This window comes from Pongo pygmaeus, chromosome 12, assembly GCF_028885625.2.
Source record: "Pongo pygmaeus isolate AG05252 chromosome 12, NHGRI_mPonPyg2-v2.0_pri, whole genome shotgun sequence".
Lineage (NCBI taxonomy): Eukaryota > Metazoa > Chordata > Mammalia > Primates > Hominidae > Pongo > Pongo pygmaeus.
The window spans coordinates 51489619-51506840 of NC_072385.2; positions in this window are offsets into that span (position 1 = coordinate 51489619).

The following is a 17222-nucleotide window of genomic DNA, read 5'->3' on the forward strand; positions in this document are numbered from 1 at the left end:
TATGCAAATAAACTAGAAAATCTAGAAGAAATAGATAAATTCCTGGACACATACACCCTCCCAAGGCTAAACTAGGAAGAAGTTGAATCCCTGAATAGACCAGTAACAGGCTCTGAAATTGAGGCAATAATTAATAGCCTACGAACCAAAAAAAGTCCAGGACCAGACGGATTCACAATCGAATTCTACCAGAGATACACGGAGGAGCTGGTACCATTCCTTCTGAAACTATTCTAATCCGTAGAAAAATAGGGAATCCTCTCTAACTCATTTTATGAGGTCAACATCATCCTGATACCAAAGCCTGGCAGAGACACAACAAAAAAAGAGAATTTTAGACCAATATCCCTGATGAACATCAATGCAAAAATCCTCAGTAAAATACTGGCAAACTGAATCCAGCAGCACATCAAAAAGCTTATCCACCATGATCAAGTGGGCTTCATCCCTGGGATGCAAGGCTGGATGAACATACACAAATCAATAAACATAATTCAGCATATGAACAGAACCAAAGACAAAAAATACATGATTATCTCAATAGATGCAGAAAAGGCCTTCAACAAAATTCAACAGCCCTTCAGGCTAAAAACTCTCAGTAAACTAGGTATTGATGGGACAAATCTCAAAAAAATAAGAGCTATTTATGACAAACCCACAGCCAATATCCCCACAGCGAATATCATACTGAATGGGCAAAAACTGGAAGCATTCCCTTTGAAAACGGGCACAAGACAGGGATGCCCTCTCTCACCACTCCTATTCAACATAGTTTTGCAAGTTCTGGCCAGGGCAATCAGGCAGGAGAAAGAAACAAAGCGTATTCAATTAGGAAAAGAGGAAGTCAAATTGTCCCTGTTTGCAGATGACATGATTGTATTTCTAGAAAACCCCATCGCCTCAGCCCAAAATCTCCTTAAGCTGATAAGCAACTTCAGCAAAGTCTCAGGATACAAAATCAATGTACAAAAATCACAAGCATTCTTATACACCAATAACAGAGAAACAGAGAGCCAAATCATGAGTGAACTCCCATTCACCATTGCTACAAAGAGAATAAAATACCTAGGAATCCAACTTACAAGGGATGTGAAGGACCTCTTCAAGGAGAACTACAAACCACTGCTCAATGAAATAAAAGAGGACACAAACAAATGGAAGAATATTCCATGCTCATGGGTAGGAAGAATCAATATCACAAAAATGGCCATAATGCCCAAGGTAATTTGTAGACTCAGTGCCATCCCTATCAAGCTACCAATGACTTTCTTCACAGAATTGGAAAAAAACTCCTTTAAAGTTCATATGGAACCAAAAAAGAGCCCACATTGCCAAGGCAATCCTAAGCCAAAAGGACAAAGCTGGAGGCATCATGCTACCTGACTTCAAACTATACTACAAGGCTACAGTAACCAAAACAGCATGGTACTGGTACCAAAGCAGAGATATAGACCAATGGAACAGAACAGAGCCCTCAGAAATAATACCACACATCTACAACCATCTGATCTTTGATAAACCTGACCAACACAAGAAATCGGGAAAGGACTCCCTATTTAATAAATGGTGCTGGGAAAACTGGCTAGCCATACATAGAAAGCTGAAACTGGATCCATTCCTTACACCTTATACAAAAATTAATTCGAGATGGATTAAAGACTTAAATATTAGACCTAAAACCTTAAACACTCTAGAAGAAAACCTAGGCAATACCATTCAGGACATAGGCATGGGCAAAGATTTCATGTCTAAAACAACAAAAGCAATGGCAACAAAAGCCAAAATTGACAAATGGGATCTAATTAAACTAAAGAGCTTCTGCACAGCAAAAGAAACTACGATCAGAGTGAACAAGCAACCTACAGAATGGAAAAAATTTTTGCAATCTACTCATCTGACAAAGGGCTAATATCCAGAATCTACAAAGAACTCAAACAAATTTACAAGAGAAAAACAACCCCATCAAAAAGTGGGCAAAGGATATGAACACACACTTCTCAAAAGAAGACATTTATGCAGCCAACAGACACATGAAAAAATGCTCATCATCACTGGCCATCAGAGAAATGCAAATCAAAACCACAATGAGATACCATCTCACACTAGTTAGAATGGTGATCATTAAAAAGTAAGGAAACAAACAGGTGCTGGAGAGGATGTAGAGAAATAGGAACACTTTTACACTCTTGGTGGGAGTGTAAACTAGTTCAACCCTTGTGGAAGACAGTGTGGTGATTCCTCAAGGATCTAAAACTAGCAATACCATTTGACCCAGCCATCCCATTACTGGGTATATACCGAAAGGATTATAAATCATGCTGCTATAAAGACACATGCACATGTATGTTTATTGTGGCACTATTCACAATAGCAAAGACTTGGAACCAACCCAAATGTCCAACAATGATAGACTGGATTAAGAAAATGTGGCACATATACACCATGGCATATTATGCAGCCATAAAAAAGGATGAGTTCATGTCCTTTGTAGGGACATGGATGAAACTGGAAACCATCATTCTCAGCAAACTATCGCAAGGATAAAAAACCAAACACCGCATGTTCTCACTCATAGGTGGGAATTGAACAATGAGAACACTTGGACACAGGAAGGGGAACATCACACACCAGGGCCTGTTTTGGGGTGGGGGCAGGGGGGAGGGATAGCATTAGGAGATATACCTAATGTAAATGATGAGTTAATGGGTGCAGCACACCAACATGGCACATGTATACATGTGTAACAAACCTGCACGTTGTGAACACGTACCCTGGAATTTAAAGTATAATAAAAAAAAGAAAAAAATAATAAAAACAAAGAAAATGTGGCACATATACACCATGGAATACTATGCAGCCATAAAAAAGGATGAGTTTATGTCCTTTGTAGGGACGTGGATGAAGCTGGAAACCATCGTTCTCAGCAAATCATCGCAAAGACAAAAAACCAAACACCGCATGTTCTCACTCATAGGTGGGAATTGAACAATGAGAACACTTGGACACAGGAAGGGGAACATCACACACGGGGGCATGTTGTGAGGTGGGGAGAGGAGGGAGGGATAGCATTAGGAGATATACCTAATGTAAATGCCTATTTAATGGGTGCAGCACACCAACATGGCACATGTATACATATGTAACAAAACTGCACATTGTGCATATGTACCCTAGGACTTAAAGTATAATTTAAAAAAAAAGAATGGATAAATTAACATGTTTACTTACTGATAACAACTCATTTTATTTTCTATCCCATGAGTATTATTTATATGTGAAGGAGATTGAATTGGGAAAGCTTATATCTATGCTTTCTTCTATTTACACCAGATTTTTAAAAAATTCACTCTGAGTTTTATGGGCCCTCTTCCTATTTGAAATCAATTTAGGAGGGAAATTCAACTTTTCTTCATAGTATGAGGGCATATATTTTTTAGGAGAGTAGGAATGTTGGCATCTTTAAGAATTAGCTCTTACATACTTTCTTTAAAAAGCAAAAGTATAGTTTAAGTTTTCTTTTAAATTTTTATTTATTTTCTTATTTTTTGAGACATGATCTCACTCTGTTGCCCAAGCTGGAGAGCAGTGGTTCTATTATAGCTCATTGCAGCCTCAGTATCCCTGGCCCCAGTGATCTTCATCCACCAGAGTAGCTGGGACTACAACCACCAGACCTCAACCACCACAGTAGCTGGGACTACAGTCATGCCCCACCATGCCCAGATAATTTTTAAAAATTTTTCTGCAATGAGGAAGTCTCACTATGTTGCCCAGGCTGGTTTTGAATTCCTGAGCTATCTCTAATTCCAAAGCAACCCTCTCGTCTTGGTCTTAAAAACTGCCAAGATTATAGGCATAAGTAACCAGGCCTGGCTAAGTTGTTTTTTTTGTTTTGTTTTGTTTTTTTTTTTTTTGAGTTGGGGGCAGTGGTTAATAAAACCTTTTGAAAAAAGGTCAATGCTTGCTTTAAGAAAGTAATTGAACTTTGGGAAGCTGAGGCAAGCAGATCATTTGAGGTCAGAAGTTCAAGATCAGCCTGGACAATGTGGTGAAATCCTGTCTCTACTAAAAATACAAAAATTAGCTGGCATGGTGGCACGCATCTGTAGACCCAGCTACTGGGGAGGCTGAGCCAGGAGAATCGCTTGAACCTGGGAGGTGGAGGTTGAAGTGAGCCAAAATTGCATCATTACACACCAGCCCGCATGATAGAGTGAGACTTCATCTCAAAAAGACAAAAAAAGGAAAGTAATTGATTGATACTTTAAAAATTACTCTTGTGTTCGCAAAAAGTGAAGTTATATTTAGAGTATGGGCCAATTTAAAAAGTCAGTGTGTTTAAGTTGCCTTAGCATGGGTTAACTCCACGTTAGAGGAGATTCATCTCTTCCTTTCTAGAGGGCATCCATGGTTTTCCTTCTCATCTTTTAGAAAATCTGTCTTGGAATCTGATAAACATTGCTGGAATGATGGCTTTGTACTGTCATGTGCCACGTGACAATATTTCAGGCAATGACGGACTGCAAATACAAGGGTGGTCCCGTAAGATTATAATGGAGCTTAAAAATTCGCATCATGTAGTGACACTGTAGCTGTGGCAATATCCCCACTGTATTACTCACTTGGTGGTGATGCTGGTATAAACAAACCTACTGCAGTGCAAGTCTTATAAAAGTATAGCACATACAATTATGTGTGGTATATAATACTTGATAATAAATGACTTACATTACTAGTTTATGCATTTACTATTGTTTTTATCTTTATTTTACACTGTACTCCTACTTACATATTTTTTTTTAAAGTTAACTATAAAACAGTCTCAGGCAGACCCTTCAGGAAGTATTCCAGAAGAAAGCATTGTTGTCATAGGAGATGACAGCTCCACACGTTTTTGTCCCTGAAGATCTACCAGTGGGACAAGATGTGGAGGTGGAAGACGGTAATATTGATGATCCTGACCCTCTGTAGGTCTAGGCTAATGTATGTGTTTGTGTCTCAATTTTTAACAAAAGAGTTTAGAAAGTAAAAAAATAAAAAATATAGATATAAAAATAAAAAGGCACATATTAGGAATATAAATAAAATATTTCTGTGTAGCTGTACAATGTGTTTGTGTTTTAAGCTAAGTGTTACTATAAGAGTGAAACAGTTAAAAAATAAAAAGTTTACAAAATAAAAAATACAGTAAGGTAAGGTGAATTTTTAATTGAAGAAAGGAAAATTGTTTTTATAAATTTGATGTCACCTCAGCGTTCAGGGATTATAAAATCTACAGTAGTGTACAGTAATGTCTAGGCCTTCACATTTACTCATCACTTGCTCACTGACTCACCAACAGCAACTTCCAGTTTTGCAGACTCTATTCATGATAAGTACCCTACACAGGTGTTCCATTTTTTATCTTTTATATCATATTTGTACTATACCTTTTTTATGTTTAGATATGTTTAGAAACACAAATACCATGGTGTTACAGTTGCTTACAGTATTCTGAACAGTAACATGCTGTTCAGGTTTGTAACCTAGGAGCAATAGACAATATTGTATAGCCTAGGTGTAAAGTAGAGTCTAACAGGGGTCTCCAACCTCTGGTACTGGTCTGTGACCTGTTGAGTACTGGGCCACATAGCAGGAATTGAGCAGTCAGCGAGAAAGCGAAGCTTTATCTGTATTTACGGCTGCTCCTGATCACTCACACTATCACCTGAGTTCTGCTTCATGTCAGCTCAGTGGTGGCATTGATTCTCATAGGAGTGTGGGCCCTACTGTGAGGTGTGCATGCGAGAGATCTAGGTTGCGTGATTTTTATAAGAATCTAGTGCCTGATGATCTATCACTGTCTCCCATCACCTTGAGATGAGACCTTCTAGTTGCACGAAAACAAGCACAAGGATCCTGCTGAATCTACATTATGGTGAGTTGTATAATTATTTGACAACTACATTATGGTGAGTTGTATAATTATTTCATTATATATGAAAATGTAATAATAATAGAAATAAAGTACATAATAAATGTAATTCGCATGAATCATCCTGAAACCATGCCCACCCTGAGTCTATGGAAAAATTATGTTCCATGAAACCGGTCCCTGGTGCCAGAAAGATTGGGGACCACTGGTGTATAACATCTAGGTTTGTGTAAATACACTCTGTGAGGTTCTCATTATCATGAAATCACCCAGCAATGAATTTCTCAGAACGCACTCCCAACAACAAAGGGACACATGACTGTATTTACTTGTTCTCTCACCTCTTTATGGAACCTCAACCTCTCTAAGCTTCAGGGTTCTCTTTTTTGTTGCTATTTGTTTGTTTCTTCCTTTTTGTTTGATTAATTATATTTGTCAAATCAGAAAAAAATATATATCATTTTAAGTTCAAATATAATGTCTGGCTTTGTGTTTAACAGAGAGTGATAAAAAGATGTTTCCTGTCTCCTTACCTTGTGTAGCTTAAAAAAAAATCCTGTTAACTCTCTTCCTGTAGTCCTTTTTATTTTTTCTCTTCCATTTCCTCTCATTTATTCTTTCAAATTATTATCTTATATTTTTACATAATTCCTCTCCCATTGTCAATATTCTTCTTTTCTCTCTCTTTTTCCTTCCATCTGTCTCTAAATCAGAGTTAACCTTTCTGCTGTCAGTGATTTTTCTAATACTAAACAAGTATTAAGGTCTGTGCTGCTCATGCTGCTGAGATTAATAAGCAACATATTTGACCTCCCTAGTTAAATGAGGAAAGCAGAGGTAGAATATGTTTAAACTCACCTCATAAACAGATAAAGATTTGTTCTCTACTTGAAGAATACTAAGGCGGCTGCTTTTGTAATAGTAAATAGAAATGATTATCAATTCTGAATGACTGAGAAAAAGGCCAATATTTTGAGAAATACAACTTAGAATTATTAATAGAAATGTTTATAGAAACCTTGCTGGCTTTCACAGGGCAGTGAAAAAGTTCAACTACAGAAGGAATTGAGGAAGCACAGAAGCCCACCAGTGTCTTATTGCTATTGTACATTGACACTATCAGGGAGGCATAAATTAAGTATTGCAAAGAAAGGGAAAGGATTGAAGTCACATGAAAATCAGACTATCAGGAAAGGAAATAAACTGAATTTAAGGGTAGAAAATGATGAAGTGCTTTTGAACAGACAAGTACGACTATTTGCAAGATTTGACTCTTGAGTTCCCCTAAGAGCATGAGTAAGATTAGCCTAGAAAAAAAACAAAGGAAATACCTCTTCTCTGCCTGAAGTGCCAGGGTGCAGGACAGGTGATTCAGATAGTGCCTCTTCCCTAATTTGCAATTACATGTTTCACTATATGGCTAAGTGTTTCTTGGTGTTGCTGTTGGTTTGATGCCATTTGATTCTGCCTGAAAATATTCTCCTTGTTGGCCTTTTGTTGTGTTGTCTTTATTCCATTTCACATTCCTGCTGTGCCAATCATAAATGGTTTAGCTGGGAAATAATGAAGCCATTACCTATAAAAGGCATCTTATGATTAAACCCTCTTTTCTTTATGGGAATGATCCTCTTGCATTCTTTCACATGTCAATTTAGTAGGTTATAAAAAGCAGTAGTTTTCACAGTTTTGATTTATTCCTTTAAAATCTTACATGGAAATTTAGAATTTACATCTTAGAGGAATTCAATTTACATCTTCGAGGTGCTTTGCAGAGTGGCAAGAAAGCAGGATCTCCACTGTCTCCTCACCTCTATTTTTCCAAAATAGCTCCTATGTTACATCAGCTCAATCTCTGAGAGTCAAGATTTGGTTAATACATACAGTTGACCCTTGAACAGCATGGGGTTAAGGTTCTGATACCATGCACAGTCAAAAATTCGAGTATAACCTTTGACTCATCAAAGACTTAACTACTAATAGCCTATTGTTGACCAGAATCCTTACTGATTACATAAATGGCCAATTAACACATAGTTTATATGCTTCATGTATTACATACATATAATTCTTACAATAAAGTAAGCTAGAGAAAAGAAAATGTTGTTAAGAAAATCAAAAGGAAAAGAAAGTATGTTTGCCATGCGTTAAATGGAAGTAGATCATTTCATTCTCTTCATGTTCAGTAGGCTGAGGAAAGGAAGAAAGAGGAGGGCTTAGTCTTGCTGTCTCAGGGGTGGCAGAGCTGGAAACAAATCCGTATATATGTGGGCCCGGGCTTTTCAAACCCATGTTGTTCAAGGGTCAACTGTATCTAGTTCCTAAACATGGAGGGATATTTACTACCTCCAACTTAAATTTTTGGTCATTTTTTTAGTAGATAACTTGTAAAACACTAGCACAGCAGCTTGGAAAAAGTGGAAATGCCAAAAACTGGGAATATTATCTGATTTTAATACATTTGATTAGAGGCTGGTAAAGATCAAAGAAAAGAAAAACTGCAAAAGAAGATAAAATTGCTAAGGTCTGTAAAAGTTCTGTTCAGGTTTAACATTTTATACATATAGAAACAGAATGGTGATAACCAAATATGTGTGATTCAGTGAGAGGGCACACAAGATGTTTGGTGTCAATAATCAAGAGTCAGTTATAGTTATTTTATTTTCCTATCAATTTCCTCTCTTCTGCCCTTCTAGCAAAACAAAAACAGTCACAGAAAAAGTCTAAGATGAGGAAAAAGTGTGTTAAGTTTGAAGAAATGAACAGATTTAACTAGACAGAAGAATAAAAAATGACTTTCCATCAGCTGTCTTTTTAAGCTACTCTAAATAAACACATTATTTGTGTAAAATTGGTGTGCTTCCCTGAACAGAGTCAAGAGAAATTCCTGACAGTTCCTCTTCACCTGCTACACAAATTGCCATCTTTATATAAATATTGTCTCTGTTAAATCAACAAAAGTTCTTGATTGCTATTATAAGTCACTGGATATTTGGTGTGAATTTTCGGGTAAGAAATTCAGTTTGGCCACTATAGACAGTCCTTGACTTATGGTAGTTTGACTTGCAATTTTTTGACTTTATAATGGTGTGAAAGCAATACACATTCAATAGAAACTGTACTTTGAATTTTGAATCTTGACCTTTTCTCAGGCTAGTGATGTGCAGCAAGATACTCTCTCCTTATGCTAAGCAGAGACAGCAAGTGCAGCTCCCAGTCGCCTCCACAATCACAAGGGTAAACACCAGATCTCTACAGTGTACTGCATTGAGAGATGATTTTGTTCACCTGTAGGCTAATGCAGTTGTTCTGAGAATGTAGGTTAGGTGTATTGATATGGACAGGAGACAGGGAAATACTAGGCATAAGAGGGCAGTTCTCCAGCAAAGGTCCCACTCTCAAGCCTGGAGGCCCACAGCCCTAAGTGGGAACAGGCATTTCTGTTTTCACATGTCTTTCGGCCCCTCATGCACCCCTATTCTGTACCCACATAAATCCTGAACCCCAGGCTCCAGGAGCAGATGAGGAGACAAGGAAACAAGCAGATGAACAGCGTGATAGAGAATGAGAGAAGGGAAGAGATGTCTGAATGCCGAGAGAAGTTTGACTACCGGTGGTGGGTGGGAGGGGAGTTCAGCTGCTGAATGGCCAAACTCCAGGGGAAGATCATCTTCCCACTCTATCCCCCTTCCGGCTCCCCATCCATCCCACTGAGAGCCCCCTTCACCACTCAATAACACCCCACATTCACCCTTCAAGCCTGTGTGTGACCTGATTCTTCTGGGACACTGGGCAAGAGCTCAGGATACAGAAAGCTGTCACACCAGCCCTCTGACCTTGGGAAAAGGCAGAGGGTCCATTGAGCTGGTTAACACTTAAGCCATCTGCAGATGGCAAGGGTAAAAAAGCATTGTAACTCTGGGCCCTCAGGTACCCACCTCTAGACACTACTGCAGGGCTGGAGCCAAAAGCACTCACCCAGGCTTCCTGCACCTGTCCGTCTCCATGCTCCCCCTCCCATCAGGGGTTTGAACAGATAAGCCATGCTCCTTTTGCACATCCTGCAAGGGGATCAGGAAACTCTCCCATTTCAGTATTAAATACGTTTTTTAATTATAGTATGTTAAAGTTATCATAGGTTTATCAGGACATAACCTAATTGTCTGTAAGTCCAGAGCATGGGTAGTCAGTGTCTTCAGAAGCCTAGGGTTATTGTCCTATCTCAATATGGATGGGAAACCATTTTTGTCATTTCTAATGGACAGTGCACTTTTCTACCCCTCATTGGTAGAATTATCTAAAAGACTAAGGAGGGTACATATTCTGTTGTCTGCTGAACAGCTTTTCAGAGTAATTCATGGGAAAGATGGCGGAAGAAAAGGACAGAGGGCTAGGCATGGTGGTTCACACCTGTAATCCCAACACTTTGGGAGGCCGAGGCAGACGGATCATGAGGTCAGGAGTTTGAGACCAGGCTGGCAATATGGTGAAACTCCGTCTCTACTAAAAATGTAAAAAATTAGCTGGGTGTGGTGGCGCACCTGTAGTCCCAGCTATGCGGGAGGCTGAAGCAAGATAATTGCTTGAACCCAGGAGGTGGAGGTTGCAGTGAGCCAAGATCGTGCCACCACACTCCAGCCTGGGTGACAGAGTGAGACTCCATCTCAAAAAGAAAAAAAAAAAAAAAAGAAAAAGAAAAAAGAAAAGTACGAAAAGTATCTTCACTTTCTACTTGAGTGTGAGTCAATCTACCCTTCCCCCATAGCTCCTTGGAGGATAAAAGGAAAGAAAGAAAACTCTCACCACTCATATATACTGGTTAAGCAACCACGAGGGCTACTTTCTATTTTGCTGTGTGTGAACAAATAGTCTGGTGCTGAGAAAAACTGGTTTGTGTTTTCTTTTATTGTACTGCTGTAAAGCAATTTTGGTCTCTAATTGAACATTTCATTCTTCTTTTTGAATTTCACAATTGTTCTTTACCTCAAGTACTTAGGGTAGTCACACTTACGTTTTTTGGAGAGAATATTTTTTCATATATAAGTGCTTATCATAAAGAACCTGGTACTTTTCAATACAAGGAATCCAGGCACAATAAGCTGGAAGTGGATACTTTGACCGTGAAAGGGCAATGCAGCACTTGTAAAATAGAGAGGGAGGAAAGGAGGAAGAAGAGCAAACTGACATAATGCATAGCAGATCAGTGTGATGCCTAATCAATGTGGCAAAAGGGTCAAGCCTTCATGGTTGAGATGTGGTTGATAACAGACTTCATGCCTCTCAACAGTCATTACAGAAAGAATGAATATGAACTCTGCTGAGGATACAAAGACACAAAATACATGTATAATAGATTGAACGCCAAGTTTAAGTGTCACCTTTTCTGTCAAATCCTCTCTGACTACATCAGATCTCCCTGCTCTTCCTCTTCAATGAACGTATGTATTGCTTCCTTCAATGAGACACAATTGAATAGTTAACTATTTTCTTTCTATATTTATTCTTCTTTTCAACACTTTTGAATACCTAATGCTATTAGTTTAGGTAATCGGACCTTACTCCTCAACCAGCTTGAAAGATTTTAAGGACAGCAGCCATATCCTTAAAGAGATAAAATCGTGTAATAGAATAATATTAATAGAACTGTGTTAATTGTATAAGGTATCAGTATTATACTTAAAACATATAATCTGCATTTCACGTGTTTATACAATTTGCTCAAATGTTGAAATTAAAATTTAAACTTAGATTTATAAAATCCTGCATCTTACAATTATTCTACCATAAAGAAACACTGAAATTCTACTCAATTGTATTCAGTTCTAGCCTGAATTCAACCCCCTTCTAGTTGTGCAACTGTAGACATTCACTTCCTCTTTATCAGCCTCATTTTTATCATCTATATTATGTATATAATGATATCTCTTTTGAAAACCTCTCATACAGTTGAAGTTTCAACAAAATCATAACCTATGAATAAATGTATAAATTAAAATGTATTATACAGATTAAAGTATGATACCACATATCTTCTTTTGTACCTGCCCTTTATCTAGTACCTAGCACAGTATTGATTGCAATACTTTCTGTTCTACCCCAAATGAGGGTCTGTATTGACCATTTTAATATAAGGGATTGAGTATTTTATTTATATATCTCCCAGAGAATTTGAAAGACTGCAGAAGAAGAGGAAAATTAGGAAAAAGAATGGCCAATTCTTGAGTTACAGAAAGTATTTACTTTTTTAAAAAAACTGAAAAAAAAGTTAATTATAAAAAAAGTCAATACTGGAAATAGCAGTGACACACTGTCTGTTTCAGGAAGGAGACCTTTAAGATATTTAATCAATTCTAGTGATTTTTTAAAAATTTAGTTTCAGGTATGTGTGTGTGTCTGTGTGTATGTGTGTGTGTTGTCTGTGTTTATTGTGTTGAGCAAGTGGGCTGGGTGGGAGAGGGATAGTTTGATGTCTAGAAATAACCACATTAGCAGATAAAATATCTAAGAAACCTATCAGTTCTGCAAAATTCAGTTATTAATACATCAGGGAAGAAAATTTAGCTATTGATTTGGTCAAAGTGGTACTTGCACCCCAGAAAATAATTACTAGAAACCAATATTCTTTGTTAAAAAACATTCTGGAACATTGCCTAATCCCTGTTTCCCATGTATCCTTTCCATCACCCAACATGTATAGTAATTTAACTTTAATTCATTGATTTTTGTGTTTATTTTGAAGTTGTAATTATGAGAGATGTTAGATTGGTACCCCCCTATAATCCCTGTCTTCTGGCATTCAGACACTTAAATAGTTCTCTCCTGCACTAGTTCTGAGCTTGGCCACACAACTTGCTTTGATGAATGGGACATTGGCAAGTGTAGAGAAAGCACAGATTTGAGAAGTAATTGCACGTTTGGGCTTATCATCTTCAAATCCCTCCCTCCTGAAAGTCAGCCACCAACCTTTAAAGAAGTCAGATTAGATTACCTGAATACCCATAGGAGATACAGCAAGAGAGACACTTTGAAGGATAAGAGGTCATCTTGGAAATTCCAGTTCCAGGAAAGCTCATATTTGAATATAACTTCATGAGTGGCTTCAGGAAAAACTAAGGAGCAGAACCATATACTGAATTGGGATAGGTAATGTCATTGTTTAAAGATACTAAATTTTGGGGGTGCCTTGTTTTGCTTCAATGAATAGCTAAAACACTAATAAAGATTCAAACATAGATATAACACACATTTCATCCTCTATTTTCATTTAATTGGCTGGTTTTCTCTCATATGTGAGTAGGAAGGTAAGCAGAAAGCAAGGTTTTCAGTCTCTTTTGACCTCACTGTACTTCCCTTTACTACCTGAAGCACAAGACTGTAACTTAGGAAGATTGATGCACCTTCTTCAAGGACTGCAGTAGAGACAGATGGAGGGCAAATTTGATCTTGTTTTAATACTGTTTTTCTTCAGCCTTTTAATAAATATTACACCAAGAAGTGCAAATAACCATGAAGTTATTTCTGAGAAATTGAGCCAATGTAAAAAGTAAAACAGTATTGGAAAATTATTATGAAATGAGACTGCAAAGAAAATAGCTGAAGGACTCTACTCCTCTTCAAAGTTCCCTCTTATGGTGTAGGGTGGGTAGTAATATTTTCTAGCTTTGTATTTATGATCGACTTTCTCAAACACCTCAAAAACCTTTTAGTGTCTGGTCGACTCTCCTGCACTTTGGATAATCTCCACCTCTGTTACATAAAGGGACCTTACACTCTGAATCTCTTTTCCATCTCCCTCCTTTCTCCGTAAATGTACTCTTGACTCAGTTATCGTCCATAGATGGCACTTTGGGTTTTGGAAGGATTTTCAATTTTATCAGTGACCTCTCAAATTTCAAAGAATCACATTGGGAAACCAGAAGAGGGAAACAGAGAAGACATTTTGAATATGCATCTCAAGAGGTTCTTTGCAATATTTTCCTTGCAGTTAGTTGCAGAGAAGCTTCTTTGTTGTTGAACCTATTAAGCAGACACATGTACCCTTTTCCCAGAGTCACACATTTATTCTGGATCCTTCTACAATCTAAACTTATATCAGTGAGGACCATATTACCTTACTTGACTTGTAATCATTACAACAACTCTGGAATTAGTAAGCACGTGGATTTGCACAGTAGAATCATATAATGTATTTAATATATGACATTTCATATATGTCTTTCTGTACTACCCCAAGTGATGGTTTGTATTGACCTTTTTCATATAAGGAATTAATATTATATTTATATCTCCCAGAGGATTTGAGAGGCTGCAGAAGAAGAAGAAAATAAGAAAAAAGAGTGCCCAAACTTGGAGTTACAGAAGGTATTTACTTAAAAAAAAAAGAAATAAAAATAGCCAATTATACAAAAACAGTCAATACTGGAAATAGCAGTGACTCACTTTCTATTTCAATTTCGAGTTACTTGAAGACCTTTTTGTTGTCCAAAGCTCTTGTTAATGTAACATAAAATAAACCTTGAAAGTTTTTACTTTCCTTTCTGATTATTTTAACCTAATACTTATATTGACTTGGAAATCTGCAAGCTTAAATTACCTAAATAACAAAGATGAAAGTTATAATTACAGTAGTACCTTCCCCTGTATTCCCCCATTCTTAAGACCCTGGAATTGTTAAGGAGACTCATCTGGAAAAGTTACCACTTAAAAAAACTCCTTAGCTAATAGGTATTAGTAAACTTAGTAAACCTTTGGTTTTAGAATAAATTCAGATTTACAGAATAAATGCAAAGGTAATACAAAGAGTTCCTTATATACCCCACACCTAATTTACCAAATTATTAGCATCTTAGTATGGTATGTTTGTCCCAATTAATGAAAGATTATTGATATCTTATTATTAACTCAAATTTGTACTTTATTCAGATTTCCTTAATTTATCCCTAATGTTCCTTTTTCTCTTTCAGGATACAAGGTTAGGCCACTCTAGATGGTGATGGTTTCTCAGACTCTTCTCGTTTTTGATGACCTTGATAGTTTTGAGGAGTACTGGTATTCTGTAGAATAATACTCCGTTGAGATTTATCTAATGCTTTTCTCATGGTTAAACTCTGGTAATAGTTTTTGGGAAGAAGACCCCAGTAGTAAAGTACCATTCTTATATTCTATCAGCAAAACTTACTATCTGCGATGATTCTGTTGATGTTAATCTTGATCACCTGGCTTAAGACAGTAGTTTTCAGGTTTCTATGCCATACATTTACTCTTATTCCCACTTTCCTCTATACTATATCCTTTCAATAAAAATCATTATATAAATTTACAATTAAGGAGTGGGAATTTATGTCCTACCTCTTTGATGGTGACATATCTACGAAAATTACCTGGAGTTTTCTGAGGCAGATTTATCTATTCTCCTTCCGTCTATTATTTATTCAAGCATTTATTTATGTCAATGTCATAAAATTATTTAATACAGTTGCTGCCATGGCATCCATTTTTAGGCTTGACATGAGTTGTTTGAACCTAGTCATACCCTGTCACCTTTAGCCTAGTTAAAACTTCCCCTCGCCATGTAGTTGTTTGGGGAGATGTAACTCGCTTGTGCCTCATTTTATTGACCTCAGGCTCAACACATCCCACAGCTGCTGATCATGATGAAACTTAATGGTCAACACCAGGCATGTAATTAGGCTCCCCCTTTTCACCTGTTTTTTTAAAACTAGCCAATCCACACCCTAAGGGATACCCAAGGCCCCATGGACCTTAATAAAGGCACAGTCCCCCAGGTGCTCACTTGGGCTTTCTCTTGCTCTCTACGGACTGTTTGAGTACCCTGTTGTCTCCGGCCTTCTCTCAGGGGCAACCCTCTGCTCTTGTGGATCTGTGAGTAATAAGTACTTTGGCTATTTCATGTTTTGTTGTGCTGCCTCCTCCGTGTGTCACATAACAGGCACACCCATCCTAAGTTCCTCTCATCCCTAGGAAAGCTCCCTTAAAAAGTGACTATGATGGCTTATGGCCACTCTCAAGAGAGACACCTCCAGACCAAATTAGAACAAAATCACAAGCCATCATAAACTTTTGGATCTTTATTTTATATTTTGGGTTAAGATCCAAAACCACTTTACAGTTTTTGCCCAGATTATTCCAGCTTTGGCCATTGGACCTCTTTTAGTTATCTCCTGAGTCCACTGGCATACTCTCATTGTGTTTTGTTTGGTTTCGTTTTAACACTTCGTTATTTCCTGGCACTGTGTGATACTCCAGGCTCATCTTGTATGGTTCTTTTCCAAGTCCTAGAATGAGTTATTTCTCCAAGGAGCCATGCAGGTTTGTTCTATTTAAGGGTCATATTAGAGACCAAATTTATGCACTAGCTGTGCTCATCGCTACTGATGTGTCACTGTCTCTGAGCTGACAAAGCAAGGAAAGGTATGTGTGTATATGAACCTTTGTACTTACACATATTTATCTATATGTCCATATGTAATTATTGGCATGTATATTAAGCTAAAATGAGTTCATACTTATGCCTTTTACTTTAATCCACTACTACATGGATCATTCTAGCCTACTTCCTTGCTTATCTGTAACCTCCCACTCCCTGGAGTGTGATCACTGGCTTCTACCAGTTGCCGTTCATTTACTTAATTGCTCGGTTCCAGTATACATATATAGTAGTTTTAGCATGTTACCTCCATGGGAGAAGAAAATAAAAACTTTATTAACTAAAGTGCAGTGTTTGTACAGTTCCATTTGCCTTTTGTCCTGCAGACTCCACTCACTCCTGAAGTTACTTAGGTCAGCACCTTATTATATTTTCCCCTTCAGTGAAGTTGTTGCATACATTTGTAATATATTTAGCTTATTTGGTTGTGTTCTGCATTTCCTTCAGGATCATCTGATCCATAAAGTATGTACATTTTGCAATTTGAATGCATTAAGATTTACTCTTTGTTGTCAATTTCTGTGGGTTTTGACAAATGTTTAATGTCTTGAATCCACCATTATAGTATCATACAGGATAACTTCGTCACCCTGCAAAAAATCTCATGTGCTACACTTATTCAACCTTCACCCTCCAACTCCTGCCAAACTCTTCAATTAACCACTAGTGAGTTTCCCCACTATAATTTTTCCTTTTAAGAAATTTCATGTAACTTGAGCCCTATAGTATGTAGGCTTTTCATACTGGCTTCTTTCACATATGATATTCATTTAGGTTCAGCCATGACTTTGTGGCATGATAGCTCATCTAATTGTATTGCCAAAAATATTTTATAGCATGGATGCCCCACAGCTTGTTTATTCA